Consider the following 18,553-nt stretch of genomic DNA (forward strand, 5'->3'; position numbering starts at 1 on the left):
AAGTTCGATGATTTTTAGTACGAAACAAAATGCAAGAAAACTTGCTTAAAATGCAATATTATGCGATATTCTGAGATTTGAAGCCCAATTCACATATCGTGATACTACATGAAATAGTATCAAAGTATTGGTAAAAATGAATATATTTACGTTATATAAAACTACATGAAAAACGTGAAAAAGTCACAATTATACCAAATTTGAGGATTTTAACTTCGAATCATAAAGCGAGGTTTCGTATTATTTAGATCCAACAAAAGACATATGACAATGTTGTTTCCAATCCAAATTATAAAAATCAATTTGTTTTCATTAGAATTAACTAAAATGTTCCTGATTTTGCGTTTATATTACCGATGGAAGATGTACACGTAAAACCGCTCTATTCCGGCTGAAACGTCGATATATGCAATAAAAACAGAACTTCTGCCCTTTTCAATATCTTACTCAGTATTTCAACGAGAAACAAATAGATGATTGAAAATGAAGTATTTATGGCTATTATCTAATCAATTATGTGTTTGTATCATTTTTATCGTATATATAATGAATTATCAACAATAAACTGGAAATTCACAAAAACGTGTAAAAACAGCAAAATATTTCCTAATTCGATGATATTTTGTTTAACTCACATAAAGGAAAAGGGGATGATAAACGTCAGAATATTGCTAAATTCGATGATGTTTAGTACGAAACAAAAATGCAAGAAAACTTGCTTAAAATGCAATATTATGCGAAAATCTGAGATATGAAGGCCAAATCACATATCGTGATACTACATGAAATAGTATCGAAATATTGGTATAAACGAATAAATTTACGTAATATCAAACTACATGAAAACGTGAAAAAATCACTATTATTCCAAATTTGTGGATTTTAACTTCGAATCATAGAGCGAGGTTTCGTATTATTTAGATCCAACAAAAGACATATGACAATGTGGTTTCCAATACAAATGATAAAAATCAATTTGTTTTCTTTAGAATTAACTAAAATGTTCCTGATTTTCCGTTTATATTACCGATGGAAGATGTACACGTAAAATCGCTCTATTCCGGCTGAAACGTCGATATATGCAATAAAAACCGAACTTCTCACCTTTTCAATATCTTACTCAGTGTTTCAACGAGAAACAAATAGATAATTGTAGATGAAGTATTTAAGTTTATTATCTAATCTATTACGAGTTTGTATCATATTTATCGTATATTATATGAATTATTACCATTAAACTGAAAATTCGCAAAAACGTGCAAAAACGTCAAAATATTGCTAAATTCGATGATGTTTAGTACGAAACAAAAATGGAAGAAAACTTGCTTAAAATGCAATATTATGCGAAAATCTGAGATATGAAGGCCAAATCACATATCGCGATACTACATGAAATAGTATCGAAATATTGGTAAAAATGAATATATTTACGTAATATCAAACTACATGAAAACGTGAAAAAATCACTATTATTCCAAATTTGTGGATTTTAGCTTCGAATCATAGAACGAGGTTTCGTATTATTTAGATCCAACAAAAGACATATGACAATGTTGTTTCCAATACAAATGATAAAAATCAATGTGTTTTCATTAGAATTAACTAAAATGTTCCTGATTTTCCGTTTATATTACCGATGGAAGATGTACACGTAAAACCGCTCTATTCCGGCTGAAACGTCGATATATGCAATAAAAACAGAACTTTTGCCCTTTTCAATATCTTACTCAGTTTTACTTAATATTTTATTTCTTACTTAATGTTTCTCAACGAGAAACAAATAGATGATTAAAAATGAAGTATTTATGGCTATTATCTAATCAATTTAGTGTTTGTATCATTTTTATCGTATATATAATGAATTATCAACAATAAACTGGAAATTCACAAAAACGTGTAAAAACAGCAAAATATTGCCTAATTCGATGATATTTTGTTTAACTCACATAAAGGAAAAGGGAATGATAAACGACAGAATATTGCTAAATTCGATGAATGCAAGAAAACTTGCTTAAAATACAATATTATGCGAAAATCTGAGATATGAAGGCCAAATCACATATCGTGATACTACATGAAATAGTATCGAAATATTGGTAAAAACGAATATATTTACGTAATATCAAACTACATGAAAACGTGAAAAAATCGCTATTATTCCAAATTTGTGGATTTTAACTTCGAATCATAGAGCGAGGTTTCGTATTATTTAGATCCAACAAAAGACATATGACAATGTGGTTTCCAATACAAATGATAAAAATCAATTTGTTTTCATTAGAATTAACTAAAATGTTCCTGATTTTCCGTTTATATTACCGATGGAAGATGTACACGTAAAACCGCTCTATTCCGGCTGAAACGTCGATATATGCAATAAAAACCGAACTTCTCCCCTTTTCAATATCTTACTCAGTATTTTAACGAGAAACAAATAGATGATTGAAAATGAAGTATTTAAGGTTATTATCTAATCAATTATGTGTTTGTATCATTTTTATCGTATATTTAATGAATTAATAACAATAAACTGGAAATTTACAAAACGTGGAAAAACTGCAAAATATTGCCTAATTCGATGATATTTTGTTTATATCACATAAAGGAAAAAGGGATGATAAACGTTAAAATATTGCTAAATTCGATGATGTTTAGTACGAAACAAAAATGCAAGAAAACTTGCTTAAAATGCAATATTATGCGAAAATCTGTGATATGGAGGCCAAATCACATATCGTGATACTACATGAAATAGTATCGAAATATTGGTAAAAATGAATATATTTACGTAATATCAAACTACATGAAAACGTGAAAAAATCAATATTTTTCCAAATTTGTGGATTTTAACTTCGAATCATAGAGCGAGGTTTCGTATTATTTAGATCCAACAAAAGACATATGACAATGTTGTTTCCAATACAAATGATAAAAATCAATGTGTTTTCATTAGAATTAACTAAATGTTCCTGATTTTCCGTTTATATTACCGATGGAAGATGTACACGTAAAACCGCTCTATTCCGGCTGAAACGTCGATATATGCAATAAAAACAGAACTTTTGCCCTTTTCAATATCTTACTCAGTTTTACTTAATATTTTATTTCTTACTTAATGTTTCTCAACGAGAAACAAATAGATGATTAAAAATGAAGTATTTATGGCTATTATCTAATCAATTTAGTGTTTGTATCATTTTTATCGTATATATAATGAATTATCAACAATAAACTGGAAATTCACAAAAACGTGTAAAAACAGCAAAATATTGCCTAATTCGATGATATTTTGTTTAACTCACATAAAGGAAAAGGGAATGATAAACGACAGAATATTGCTAAATTCGATGAATGCAAGAAAACTTGCTTAAAATACAATATTATGCGAAAATCTGAGATATGAAGGCCAAATCACATATCGTGATACTACATGAAATAGTATCGAAATATTGGTAAAAACGAATATATTTACGTAATATCAAACTACATGAAAACGTGAAAAAATCGCTATTATTCCAAATTTGTGGATTTTAACTTCGAATCATAGAGCGAGGTTTCGTATTATTTAGATCCAACAAAAGACATATGACAATGTGGTTTCCAATACAAATGATAAAAATCAATTTGTTTTCATTAGAATTAACTAAAATGTTCCTGATTTTCCGTTTATATTACCGATGGAAGATGTACACGTAAAACCGCTCTATTCCGGCTGAAACGTCGATATATGCAATAAAAACCGAACTTCTCCCCTTTTCAATATCTTACTCAGTATTTTAACGAGAAACAAATAGATGATTGAAAATGAAGTATTTAAGGTTATTATCTAATCAATTATGTGTTTGTATCATTTTTATCGTATATTTAATGAATTAATAACAATAAACTGGAAATTTACAAAACGTGGAAAAACTGCAAAATATTGCCTAATTCGATGATATTTTGTTTATATCACATAAAGGAAAAAGGGATGATAAACGTTAAAATATTGCTAAATTCGATGATGTTTAGTACGAAACAAAAATGCAAGAAAACTTGCTTAAAATGCAATATTATGCGAAAATCTGTGATATGGAGGCCAAATCACATATCGTGATACTACATGAAATAGTATCGAAATATTGGTAAAAATGAATATATTTACGTAATATCAAACTACATGAAAACGTGAAAAAATCAATATTTTTCCAAATTTGTGGATTTTAACTTCGAATCATAGAGCGAGGTTTCGTATTATTTAGATCCAACAAAAGACATATGACAATGTTGTTTCCAATACAAATGATAAAAATCAATGTGTTTTCATTAGAATTAACTAAATGTTCCTGATTTTCCGTTTATATTACCGAAGGAAGATGTACACGTAAAATCGCTCTATTCCGGCTGAAACGTCGATATATGCAATAAAAACCGAACTTCTCCCCTTTTCAATATCTTACTCAGTATTTTAACGAGAAACAAATAGATGATTGAAAATGAAGTATTTAGGGTTATTATCTAATCAAATATGTGTTTGATATTCTGAGATTTGAAGGCCAAATCTCATATCGTGATACTACATGAAATAGTATCGAAATATTGGTAAAAATGAATATATTTACGTAATATAAAACTACATGAAAATCGTGAAAAAAGTCACTATTATACCAAATTTGAGGATTTTAACTTCGAATCATAGAGCGAGGTTTCGTATTATTTAGATCCAACAAAAGACATATGACAATGTTGTTTCCAATACAAATGATAAAAATCAATGTGTTTTTATTAGAATGGACTAAAGTGTTCCTGATTTTCCGTTTATATTACCGATGGAAGATGTACATATAAAATCGCTCTATTCCGGCTGAAACGTCGATATATGCAATAAAAACCGAACTTCTCCCCTTTTCAATATCTTACTCAGTATTTTAACGAGAAACAAATAGATGATTTAAAATGAAGTATTTAGGGTTATTATCTAATCAATTATGTGTTTGTATCATTTTTATCGTGTAATTAATGAATTAATAACAATAAACTTAAAATTCACAAAAACGTGGAAAAACAGCAAAATATTGCCTAATTCGATGATATTTTGTTTAAATCACATAAAGGAAAAATGGATGATAAACGTCAAAATATTGCTAAATTCGATGATGTTTAGTACGAAACAAAAATGCAAGAAAACATGCTTAAAATGCAATATTATGCGAAAATTTGAGATATGAAGGCCAAATCACATATCGTGATACTACATGAAAAATTATCGAAATATTGGTAAAAATGAATATATTTACGTAATATCAAACTACATGAAAACGTGAAAAATCACTATTATTCCAAGTTTGTGGATTTTAACTTCGAATCATAAAGCGAGGTTTCGTATTATTTAGATCCAAGAAAAGACATATGACAATGTTGTTTCCAATACAAATGATAAAAATCAATGTGTTTTCATTAGAATGGACTAAAATGATCCTGATTTTCCGTTTATATTACCGATGGAAGATGTACACCTAAAACCGCACAATTCCGGCTGAAACGTTGATATATGCAATAAAAACCGAACTTCTCCCCTTTTCAATATCTTACTCAGTATTTTAACGAGAAACAAATAGATGATTGAAAATGAAGTATTTAAGGTATAATCTATAATATATTAAATATTAATATACTAAATATAATATATTTATATATTATATATATAATCTTTAATATAAATAATATATATAATATATATAATATACTATAATATACTAAAAAGTATAATCTAATCAATTATGTGTTTGTATCATTTTTATCGTATATTTAATGAATTGATAACAATAAACTGGAAATTTACAAAACGTGGAAAAACTGCAAAATATTGCCTAATTCGTTGATATTTTGTTTATATCACATAAAGGAAAAAGGAGATGATAAACGTCAAAATATTACTAAATTCGATGATTTTTAGTACGAAACAAAATGCAAGAAAACTAGCTTAAAATGCAATATTATGCGATATTCTGAGATTTGAAGGCCAAATCACATATCGTGATACTACATGAAATAGTATCGAAATATTGGAAAAAATGAATATATTTACATAATATCAAACTACATGAAAACGTGAAAAAATCACTATTATTCCAAATTTGTGGATTTTAACTTCGAATCATAAAGCGAGGTTTCGTATTATTTAGATCCAAGAAAAGACATATGACAATGTTGTTTCCAATACAAATGATAAAAATCAATTTGTTTTCATTAGAATTAACTAAAATGTTCCTGATTTTCCGTTTATATTACCGATGGAAGATGTACACGTAAAATCGCTCTATTCCGGCTGAAACGTCGATATATGCAATAAAAACCGAACTTCTCACCTTTTCAATATCTTACTCAGTATTTTAACGAGAAACAAATAGATGATTGAAAATGAAGTATTGAGGGTTATTATCTAATCAATTATGTGTTTGTATCATTTTTATCGAATAATTAATGAATTAATAACAATAAACTGAAAATTCACAAAAACGTGGAAAAACAGCAAAATATTGCCTAATTCGATGATATTTTGTTTATATCACATAAAGGAAAAATAGATAATAAACGTCAAAATATTGCTAAATTCGATGATATTTAGTACGAAACAAAATGCAAGAAAACATGCTTAAAATGCAATATTATGCGAAAATCTGAGATATGAAGGCCAAATCACATATCGTGATACTACATGAAATAGTATCGAAATATTGGTAAAAATGAATATATTTACGTAATATCAAACTACATGAAAACGTGAAAAATCACTATTATTCCAAGTTTGTGGATTTTAACTTCGAATCATAAAGCGAGGTTTCGTATTATTTAGATCCAAGAAAAGACATATGACAATGTTGTTTACAATACAAATGATAAAAATCAATGTGTTTTCATTAGAATGAACTAAAATGTTCCTGATTTTCCTTTTATATTACCGATGGAAGATGTACACCTAAAACCGCACAGTTCCGGCTTAAACGTCGATATATGAATTAAAAACCGAACTTCTCCCCTTTTCAATATCTTACTCAGTATTTCAACGAGAAACAATTAGATAATTGAAGATGAAGTATTTAAGTTTATTATCTAATCAATTACGTGTTTGTATCATATTTATCGTATATTTTATGAATTAATACCATTAAACTGATAATTCGCAAAAACGCGCAAAAACGGCAAAATATTGCCTAATTCGATGATATTTTGTTTAAATCACATAAAGGAAAAGGGGATGATAAACGTCAAAATATTGCTAAATTCGATGATGTTTAGTACGAAACAAAAATGCAAGAATACTTGCTTAAAATGCATTATTATGCGAAAATCTGAGATATGAAGGCCAAATCACATATCGTGATACTATATGAAATAGTATCGAAATATTGGTAAAAATGAATATATTTACGTAGTATCAAACTACATGAAAACGTGAAAAAATCACTATTATTCCAAATTTGTGTATTTTAACTTCGAATCATAGAGCGAGGTTTCGTATTATTTAGATCCAAAAAAAGACATTTGACAATGTAGTTTCCAATACAAATGATAAAAATCAATGTGTTTTCATTAGAATTAACTAAATGTTCCTGATTTTCCGTTTATATTACCGAAGGAAGATGTACACGTAAAATCACTCTATTCCGGCTGAAACGTCGATATATGCAATAAAAACCGAACTTCTTCCCTTTTCAATATCTTACTCAGTATTTTAACGAGAAACAAACAGATGATTGAAAATGAAGTATTTAAGGTTATTATCTAATCAATTATGTGTTTGTATCATTTTTATCGTATATTTAATGAATTAATAACAATAAACTGGAAATTTACAAAACGTGGAAAAACTGCAAAATATTGCCTAATTCGATGATATTTTGTTTATATCACATAAAGGAAAAAGGAGATGATAAACGTCAAAATATTACTAAATTCGATGATTTTTAGTACGAAACAAAATGCAAGAAAACTTGCTTAAAATGCAATATTATGCGATATACTGAGATTTGAAGGCCAAATCACATATCGTGATACTACATGAAATAGTATCGAAATATTGGTAAAAATGAATATATTTACGTAATATAAAACTACATGAAAAACGTGAAAAAAGTCACTATTATACCAAATTTGAGGATTTTAACTTCGAATCATAGAGCGAGGTTTCGTATTATTTAGATCCAACAAAAACATATGACAATGTTGTTTCCAATACAAATGATAAAAATCAATGTGTTTTCATTAGAATGGATTAAAGTGTTCCTGATTTTCCGTTTATATTACCGATGGAAGATGTACATATAAAATAGCTCTATTCCGGCTGAAACGTCGATATATGCAATAAAAACCGAACTTCTCCCCTTTTCAATATCTTACTCAGTATTTTAACGAGAAACAAATAGATGATTGAAAATGAAGTATTTAGGGTTATTATCTAATCAATTATGTGTTTGTATCATTTTTATCGTGTAATTAATGAATTAATAACAATAAACTGAAAATTCACAAAAACGTGGAAAAACAGCAAAATATTGCCCAATTCGATGATATTTTGTTTAAATCACATAAAGGAAAAATGGATGATAAACGTCAAAATATTGCTAAATTCGATGATGTTTAGTACGAAACAAAAATGCAAGAAAACATGCTTAAAATGCAATATTATGCGAAAATCTGAGATATGAAGGCCAAATCACATATCGTGATACTACATGAAAAATTATCGAAATATTGGTAAAAATGAATATATTTACGTAATATCAAACTACGTGAAAACGTGAAAAATCACTATTATTCCAAGTTTGTGGATTTTAACTTCGAATCATAAAGCGAGGTTTCGAATTATTTAGATCTAAGAAAAGACATATGACAATGTTGTTTCCAATACAAATGATAAAAATCGATGTGTTTTCATTAGAATGGACTAAAATGTTCCTGATTTTCCGTTTATATTACCGATGGAAGATGTACACCTAAAACCGCACAATTCCGGCTGAAACGTCGATATATGCAATAAAAACCGAACTTCTCCCCTTTTCAATATCTTACTCAGTATTTTAACGAGAAACAAATAGATGATTGAAAATGAAGTATTTAAGGTATAATCTATAATATACTAAATATTAATATACTAAATATAATATATTTATATATTATATATATAATCTATAATATAATATAATATATATAATATACTAAATAATATACTATAATATACTAAAAAGTATAATCTAATCAATTATGTATTTGTATCATTTTTATCGTATATTTAATGAATTGACAACAATAAACTGGAAATTTACAAAACGTGGAAAAACTGCAAAATATTGCCTAATTCGTTGATATTTTGTTTATATCACATAAAGGAAAAAAGAGATGATAAACGTCAAAATATTACTAAATTCGATGATTTTTCGTACGAAACAAAATGCAAGAAACTAGCTTAAAATGCAATATTATGCGAAAATCTGAGATATGAAGGCCAAATCACATATCGTGATACTACATGAAATAGTATCGAAATATTGGTAAGAATGAATATATTTACGTAATATAAAACTACATGAAAAACGTGAAAAAAATCACTATTATACCAAATTTGAGGATTTTAACTTCGAATCATAGAGCGAGGTTTCGTATTATTTAGATCCAAGAAAAGACATATGACAATGTTGTTTCCAATACAAATGATAAAAATCAATGTGTTTTCATTAGAATTAACTAAAATGTTCCTGATTTTCCGTTTATATTACCGATGGAAGATGTACACGTAAAATCGCTCTATTCCGGCTGAAACGTCGATATATGCAATAAAAACCGAACTTCTCCCCTTTTCAATATCTTCCTCAGTATTTTAACGAGAAACAAATAGATGATTGAAAATGAAGTTTTTAAGGTTATTATCTAATCAATTATGTGTTTGTATCATTTTTATCGTAAATTTAATAAATTAATAACAATAAACTGGAAATTTACAAAACGTGGAAAAACTGCAAAATAATGCCTAATTCGATGATATTTTGTTTATATCACATAAAGGAAAAGGGGATGATAAACGTCAAAATATTGCTAAAATCGATGATGTTTAGTACGAAACAAAAATGCAAGAAAACTTGCTTAAAATGCAATATTATGCGAAAATCTGAGATATGAAGGCCAAATCACATATCGTGATACTACATGAAATAATATCGAAATATTGGTAAAAATTAATATATTTACGTAATATCAAACTACATGAAAACGTGAAAAAATCACTATTTTTCCAAATTTGTGGATTTTAACTTCGAATCATAGAGCGAGGTTTCGTATTATTTAGATCCAACAAATGACATATGACAATGTGGTTTCCAATACAAATGATAAAAATCAATGTGTTTTCATTAGAATTAACTAAAATGTTCCAGATTTTCCGTTTATATTACCGATGGAAGATGTACACGTAAAATCGCTCTATTCCGGCTGAAACGTCGATATATGCAATAAAAACCGAACTTCTCCCCTTTTCAATATCTTACTCAGTATTTTCACGAGAAACAAATAGATGATTGAAAATGAAGTATTTAAGGTATAATCTATAATATACTAAATATTAATATACTAAATATAATATATTTATATATTATATATAATATATATATATAATATAATATATATATATATATATAATATACTAAATAATATACTATAATATACTAAAAAGTATAATCTAATCAATTATGTGTTTGTATCATTTTTATCGTATATTTAATGAATTAATAACAATAAATTGGAAATTTACAAAACGTGGAAAAACAGCAAAATATTGCCAAATTCGATGATATTTTGTTTAAATCACATAAAGGAAAAATGAGATGATAAACGTCAAAATATTGCTAAATTCGATGATGTTTAGTACGAAACAAAAATGCAAGAAAACTTGCTTAAAATGCAATATTATGCGAAAATCTGAGATATGAAAGCCAAATCACATATCGTGATACTACATGAAATAGTATCGAAATATTGGTAAAAATGAATATATTACGTAATATCAAACTACATGAAAACGTGAAAAAATCACTATTTTTCCAAATTTGTGGATTTTAACTTCGAATCATAGAACGAGGTTTCGTATTATTTAGATCCAACAAATGACATATGACAATGTTGTTTCCAATACAAATGATAAAAATCAATGTGTTTTCATTAGAATTAACTAAAATGTTCCAGATTTTCCGTTTATATTACCGATGGAAGATGTACACGTAAAATCGCTCTATTCCGGCTAAAACGTCGATATATGCAATAAAAACCGAACTTCTCCCCTTTTCAATATCTTACTCAGTATTTTAACGAGAAACGAAATAGATGATTGAAAATGAAGTATTTAAGGTATAATCTATAATATACTAAATATTAATGTACTAAATATAATATAATTATATATTATATATAATATATATATATATAATATAAATATAATAATATATATAATATACTAAATAATATACTATAATATACTAAAAAGTATAATCTAATCAATTATGTATTTGTATCATTTTTATCGTATATTTAATGAATTGATAACAATAAACTGGAAATTTACAAAACGTGGAAAAACTGCAAAATATTGCCTAATTCGTTGATATTTTGTTTATATCACATAAAGGAAAAAGGAGATGATAAACGTCAAAAAATTACTAAATTCGATGATTTTTAGTACGAAACAAAATGCAAGAAAACTAGCTTAAAATGCAATATTATGCGAAAATCTGAGATATGAAGGCCAAATCACATATCGTGATACTACATGAAATAGTATCGAAATATTGGTAAGAATGAATATATTTACGTAATATAAAACTACATGAAAAACGTGAAAAAAATCACTATTATACCAAATTTGAGGATTTTAACTTCGAATCATAGAGCGAGGTTTCGTATTATTTAGATCCAAGAAAAGACATATGACAATGTTGTTCCCAATACAAATGATAAAAATCAATGTGTTTTCATTAGAATTAACTAAAATGTTCCTGATTTTCCGTTTATATTACCGATGGAAGATGTACACGTAAAATCGCTCTATTCCGGCTGAAACGTCGATATATGCAATAAAAACCGAACTTCTCCCCTTTTCAATATCTTCCTCAGTATTTTAACGAGAAACAAATAGATGATTGAAAATGAAGTTTTTAAGGTTATTATCTAATCAATTATGTGTTTGTATCATTTTTATCGTATATTTAATGAATTAATAACAATAAATTGGAAATTTACAAAACGTGGAAAAACAGCAAAATATTGCCAAATTCGATGATATTTTGTTTAAATCACATAAAGGAAAAATGAGATGATAAACGTCAAAATATTGCTAAATTCGATGATGTTTAGTACGAAACAAAAATGCAAGAAAACTTGCTTAAAATGCAATATTATGCGAAAATCTGAGATATGAAAGCCAAATCACATATCGTGATACTACATGAAATAGTATCGAAATATTGGTAAAAATGAATATATTTACGTAATATCAAACTACATGAAAACGTGAAAAAATCACTATTTTTCCAAATTTGTGGATTTTAACTTCGAATCATAGAACGAGGTTTCGTATTATTTAGATCCAACAAATGACATATGATAATGTTGTTTCCAATACAAATGATAAAAATCAATGTGTTTTCATTAGAATTAACTAAAATGTTCCAGATTTTCCGTTTATATTACCGATGGAAGATGTACACGTAAAATCGCTCTATTCCGGCTAAAACGTCGATATATGCAATAAAAACCGAACTTCTCCCCTTTTCAATATCTTACTCAGTATTTTAACGAGAAACAAATAGATGATTGAAAATGAAGTATTTAAGGTATAATCTATAATATACTAAATATTAATGTACTAAATATAATATAATTATATATTATAATATATATATATATATATATAATATAATAATATATATATAATATACTAAATAATATACTATAATATACTAAAAAGTATAATCTAATCAATTATGTATTTGTATCATTTTTATCGTATATTTAATGAATTGATAACAATAAACTGGAAATTTACAAAACGTGGAAAAACTGCAAAATATTGCCTAATTCGTTGATATTTTGTTTATATCACATAAAGGAAAAAGGAGATGATAAACGTCAAAAAATTACTAAATTCGATGATTTTTAGTACGAAACAAAATGCAAGAAAACTAGCTTAAAATGCAATATTATGCGAAAATCTGAGATATGAAGGCCAAATCACATATCGTGATACTACATGAAATAGTATCGAAATATTGGTAAGAATGAATATATTTACGTAATATAAAACTACATGAAAAACGTGAAAAAAATCACTATTATACCAAATTTGAGGATTTTAACTTCGAATCATAGAGCGAGGTTTCGTATTATTTAGATCCAAGAAAAGACATATGACAATGTTGTTTCCAATACAAATGATAAAAATCAATGTGTTTTCATTAGAATTAACTAAAATGTTCCTGATTTTCCGTTTATATTACCGATGGAAGATGTACACGTAAAATCGCTCTATTCCGGCTGAAACGTCGATATATGCAATAAAAACCGAACTTCTCCCCTTTTCAATATCTTCCTCAGTATTTTAACGAGAAACAAATAGATGATTGAAAATGAAGTTTTTAAGGTTATTATCTAATCAATTATGTGTTTGTATCATTTTTATCGTAAGTTTAATAAATTAATAACAATAAACTGGAAATTTACAAAACGTGGAAAAACTGCAAAATAATGCCTAATTCGATGATATTTTGTTTATATCACATAAAGGAAAAGGGGATGATAAACGTCAAAATATTGCTAAAATCGATGATGTTTAGTACGAAACAAAAATGCAAGAAAACTTGCTTAAAATGCAATATTATGCGAAAATCTGAGATATGAAGGCCAAATCACATATCGTGATACTACATGAAATAATATCGAAATATTGGTAAAAATTAATATATTTACGTAATATCAAACTACATGAAAACGTGAAAAAATCACTATTTTTCCAAATTTGTGGATTTTAACTTCGAATCATAGAGCGAGGTTTCGTATTATTTAGATCCAACAAATGACATATGACAATGTGGTTTCCAATACAAATGATAAAAATCAATGTGTTTTCATTAGAATTAACTAAAATGTTCCAGATTTTCCGTTTATATTACCGATGGAAGATGTACACGTAAAATCGCTCTATTCCGGCTGAAACGTCGATATATGCAATGAAAACCGAACTTCTCCCCTTTTCAATATCTTACTCAGTATTTTAACGAGAAACAAATAGATGATTGAAAATGAAGTATTTAAGGTATAATCTATAATATACTAAATATTAATATACTAAATATAATATATTTATATATTATATATAATATATATATATAATATAATATAATATATAATATATATAATATACTAAATAATATACTATAATATACTAAAAAGTATAATCTAATCAATTATGTGTTTGTATCATTTTTATCGTATATTTAATGAATTAATAACAATAAATTGGAAATTTACAAAACGTGGAAAAACAGCAAAATATTGCCAAATTCGATGATATTTTGTTTAAATCACATAAAGGAAAAATGAGATGATAAACGTCAAAATATTGCTAAATTCGATGATGTTTAGTACGAAACAAAAATGCAAGAAAACTTGCTTAAAATGCAATATTATGCGAAAATCTGAGATATGAAAGCCAAATCACATATCGTGATACTACATGAAATAGTATCGAAATATTGGTAAAAATGAATATATTTACGTAATATCAAACTACATGAAAACGTGAAAAAATCACTATTTTTCCAAATTTGTGGATTTTAACTTCGAATCATAGAACGAGGTTTCGTATTATTTAGATCCAACAAATGACATATGACAATGTTGTTTCCAATACAAATGATAAAAATCAATGTGTTTTCATTAGAATTAACTAAAATGTTCCAGATTTTCCGTTTATATTACCGATGGAAGATGTACACGTAAAATCGCTCTATTCCGGCTAAAACGTCGATATATGCAATAAAAACCGAACTTCTCCCCTTTTCAATATCTTACTCAGTATTTTAACGAGAAACAAATAGATGATTGAAAATGAAGTATTTAAGGTATAATCTATAATATACTAAATATTAATGTACTAAATATAATATAATTATATATTATATATAATATATATATATATAATATAATATAATATATATAATATATATAATATACTAAATAATATACTATAATATACTAAAAAGTATAATCTAATCAATTATGTATTTGTATCATTTTTATCGTATATTTAATGAATTGATAACAATAAACTGGAAATTTACAAAACGTGGAAAAACTGCAAAATATTGCCTAATTCGTTGATATTTTGTTTATATCACATAAAGGAAAAAGGAGATGATAAACGTCAAAAAATTACTAAATTCGATGATTTTTAGTACGAAACAAAATGCAAGAAAACTAGCTTAAAATGCAATATTATGCGAAAATCTGAGATATGAAGGCCAAATCACATATCGTGATACTACATGAAATAGTATCGAAATATTGGTAAGAATGAATATATTTACGTAATATAAAACTACATGAAAAACGTGAAAAAAGTCACTATTATACCAAATTTGAGGATTTTAACTTCGAATCATAGAGCGAGGTTTCGTATTATTTAGATCCAAGGAAAGACATATGACAATGTTGTTTCCAATACAAATGATAAAAATCAATGTGTTTTCATTAGAATTAACTAAAATGTTCCTGATTTTCCGTTTATATTACCGATGGAAGATGTACACGTAAAATCGCTCTATTCCGGCTGAAACGTCGATATATGCAATAAAAACCGAACTTCTCCCCTTTTCAATATCTTCCTCAGTATTTTAACGAGAAACAAATAGATGATTGAAAATGAAGTTTTTAAGGTTATTATCTAATCAATTATGTGTTTGTATCATTTTTATCGTAAATTTAATAAATTAATAACAATAAACTGGAAATTTACAAAACGTGGAAAAACTGCAAAATAATGCCTAATTCGATGATATTTTGTTTATATCACATAAAGGAAAAGGGGATGATAAACGTCAAAATATTGCTAAAATTGATGATGTTTAGTACGAAACAAAAATGCAAGAAAACTTGCTTAAAATGCAATATTATGCGAAAATCTGAGATATGAAGGTCAAATCACATATCGTGATACTACATGAAATAGTATCGAAATATTGGTAAAAATGAATATATTTACGTAATATCAAACTACATGAAAACGTGAAAAAATCACTATTTTTCCAAATTTGTGCATTTTAACTTAGAATCATAGAACGAGGTTTCGTATTATTTAGATCCAACAAATGACATATGACAATGTTGTTTCCAATACAAATGATAAAAATCAATGTGTTTTCATTAGAATTAACTAAAATGTTCCAGATTTTCCGTTTATATTACCGATGGAAGATGTACACGTAAAATCGCTCTATTCCGGCTAAAACGTCGATATATGCAATAAAAACCGAACTTCTCCCCTTTTCAATATCTTACTCAGTATTTTAACGAGAAACAAATAGTTGATTGAAAATGAAGTATTTAAGGTATAATCTATAATATACTAAATATTAATATACTAAATATAATATATTTATATATTATATATAATATATATATATAATATAATATAATATATAATATATATAATATACTAAATAATATACTATAATATACTAAAAAGTATAATCTAATCAATTATGTGTTTGTATCATTTTTATCGTATATTTAATGAATTAATAACAATAAATTGGAAATTTACAAAACGTGGAAAAACAGCAAAATATTGCCAAATTCGATGATATTTTGTTTAAATCACATAAAGGAAAAATGAGATGATAAACGTCAAAATATTGCTAAATTCGATGATGTTTAGTACGAAACAAAAATGCAAGAAAACTTGCTTAAAATGCAATATTATGCGAAAATCTGAGATATGAAAGCCAAATCACATATCGTGATACTACATGAAATAGTATCGAAATATTGGTAAAAATGAATATATATATACGTAATATCAAACTACATGAAAACGTGAAAAAATCACTATTTTTCCAAATTTGTGCATTTTAACTTCGAATCATAGAACGAGGTTTCGTATTATTTAGATCCAACAAATGACATATGACAATGTTGTTTCCAATACAAATGATAAAAATCAATGTGTTTTCATTAGAATGGACTAAAATGTTCCTGATTTTCCGTTTATATTACCGATGGAAGAAGTACATATAAAATCGCTCTATTCCGGCTGAAACGTCGATATATGCAATAAAAACCGAACTTCTCGACTTTTCAATATCTTACTCAGTATTTTAACGAGAAACAAATAGATGATTTAAAATGAAGTATTTAGGGTTATTATCTAATCAACTATGTGTTTGTATCATTTTTATCGTATAATTAATGAATTAATAACAATAAACTGAAAATTCACAAAAACGTGGAAAAACAGCAAAATATTGCCTAATTCGATGATATTTTGTTTAAATCACATAAAGGAAAAAGGAGATGATAAACGTCAAAATATTGCTAAATTCGATGATGTTTAGTACGAAACAAAAATGCAAGAAAACTTGCTTAAAATGCAATATTATGCGAAAATCTGAGATATGAAGGCCAAATCACATATCGTGATACTACATGAAATAGTATCGAAATATTGGTAAAAATGAATATATTTACGTAATATCAAACTACATGAAAACGTGAAAAAATCACTATTATTCAAAATTTGTGGATTTTAACTTCGAATCATAGAGCGAGGTTTCGTATTATTTAGATCCAAGAAAAGATATATGACAATGTTGTTTCCAATACAAATTATAAAAATCAATGTGTTTTCATTAGAATGGACTAAAATGTTCCTGATTTTCCGTTTATATTACCGATGGAAGATGTACACCTAAAACCGCACAATTCCGGCTGAAACGTCGATATATGCAATAAAAACCGAACTTCTCCCGTTTTCAATATCTTACTCAGTATTTCAACGAGAAACAAATAGATAATTGAAGATGAAGAATTTAAATTTATTATCTAATCAATTACGTGTTTGTATCATATTTATCGTATAGTTTATGAATTATTACCATTAAACTGAAAATTCGCAAAAACGTGCAAAAACTGCAAAATATTGCCTAATTCGATGATATTTTGTTTAAATCACATAAAGGAAAAGGGGATGATAAACGTCAAAATATTGCTAAATTCGATGATGAGTACGAAACAAAAATGCAAGGAAACTTGCTTAAAATGCAATATTATGCGAAAATCTGAGATATGAAGGCCAAATCACATATCGTGATACTACATGAAATAGTATCGAAATATTGGAAAAAATGAATATATTTACGTAATATCAAACTACATGAAAACGTGAAAAAATCACTATTATTCAAAATTTGTGGATTTTAACTTCGAATCATAGAGCGAGGTTTCGTATTATTTAGATCCAACAAAAGACATATGA

Source organism: Procambarus clarkii, chromosome 46 (genome assembly GCF_040958095.1).
Source record: "Procambarus clarkii isolate CNS0578487 chromosome 46, FALCON_Pclarkii_2.0, whole genome shotgun sequence".
NCBI classification, from domain to species: Eukaryota; Metazoa; Arthropoda; class Malacostraca; order Decapoda; family Cambaridae; genus Procambarus; species Procambarus clarkii.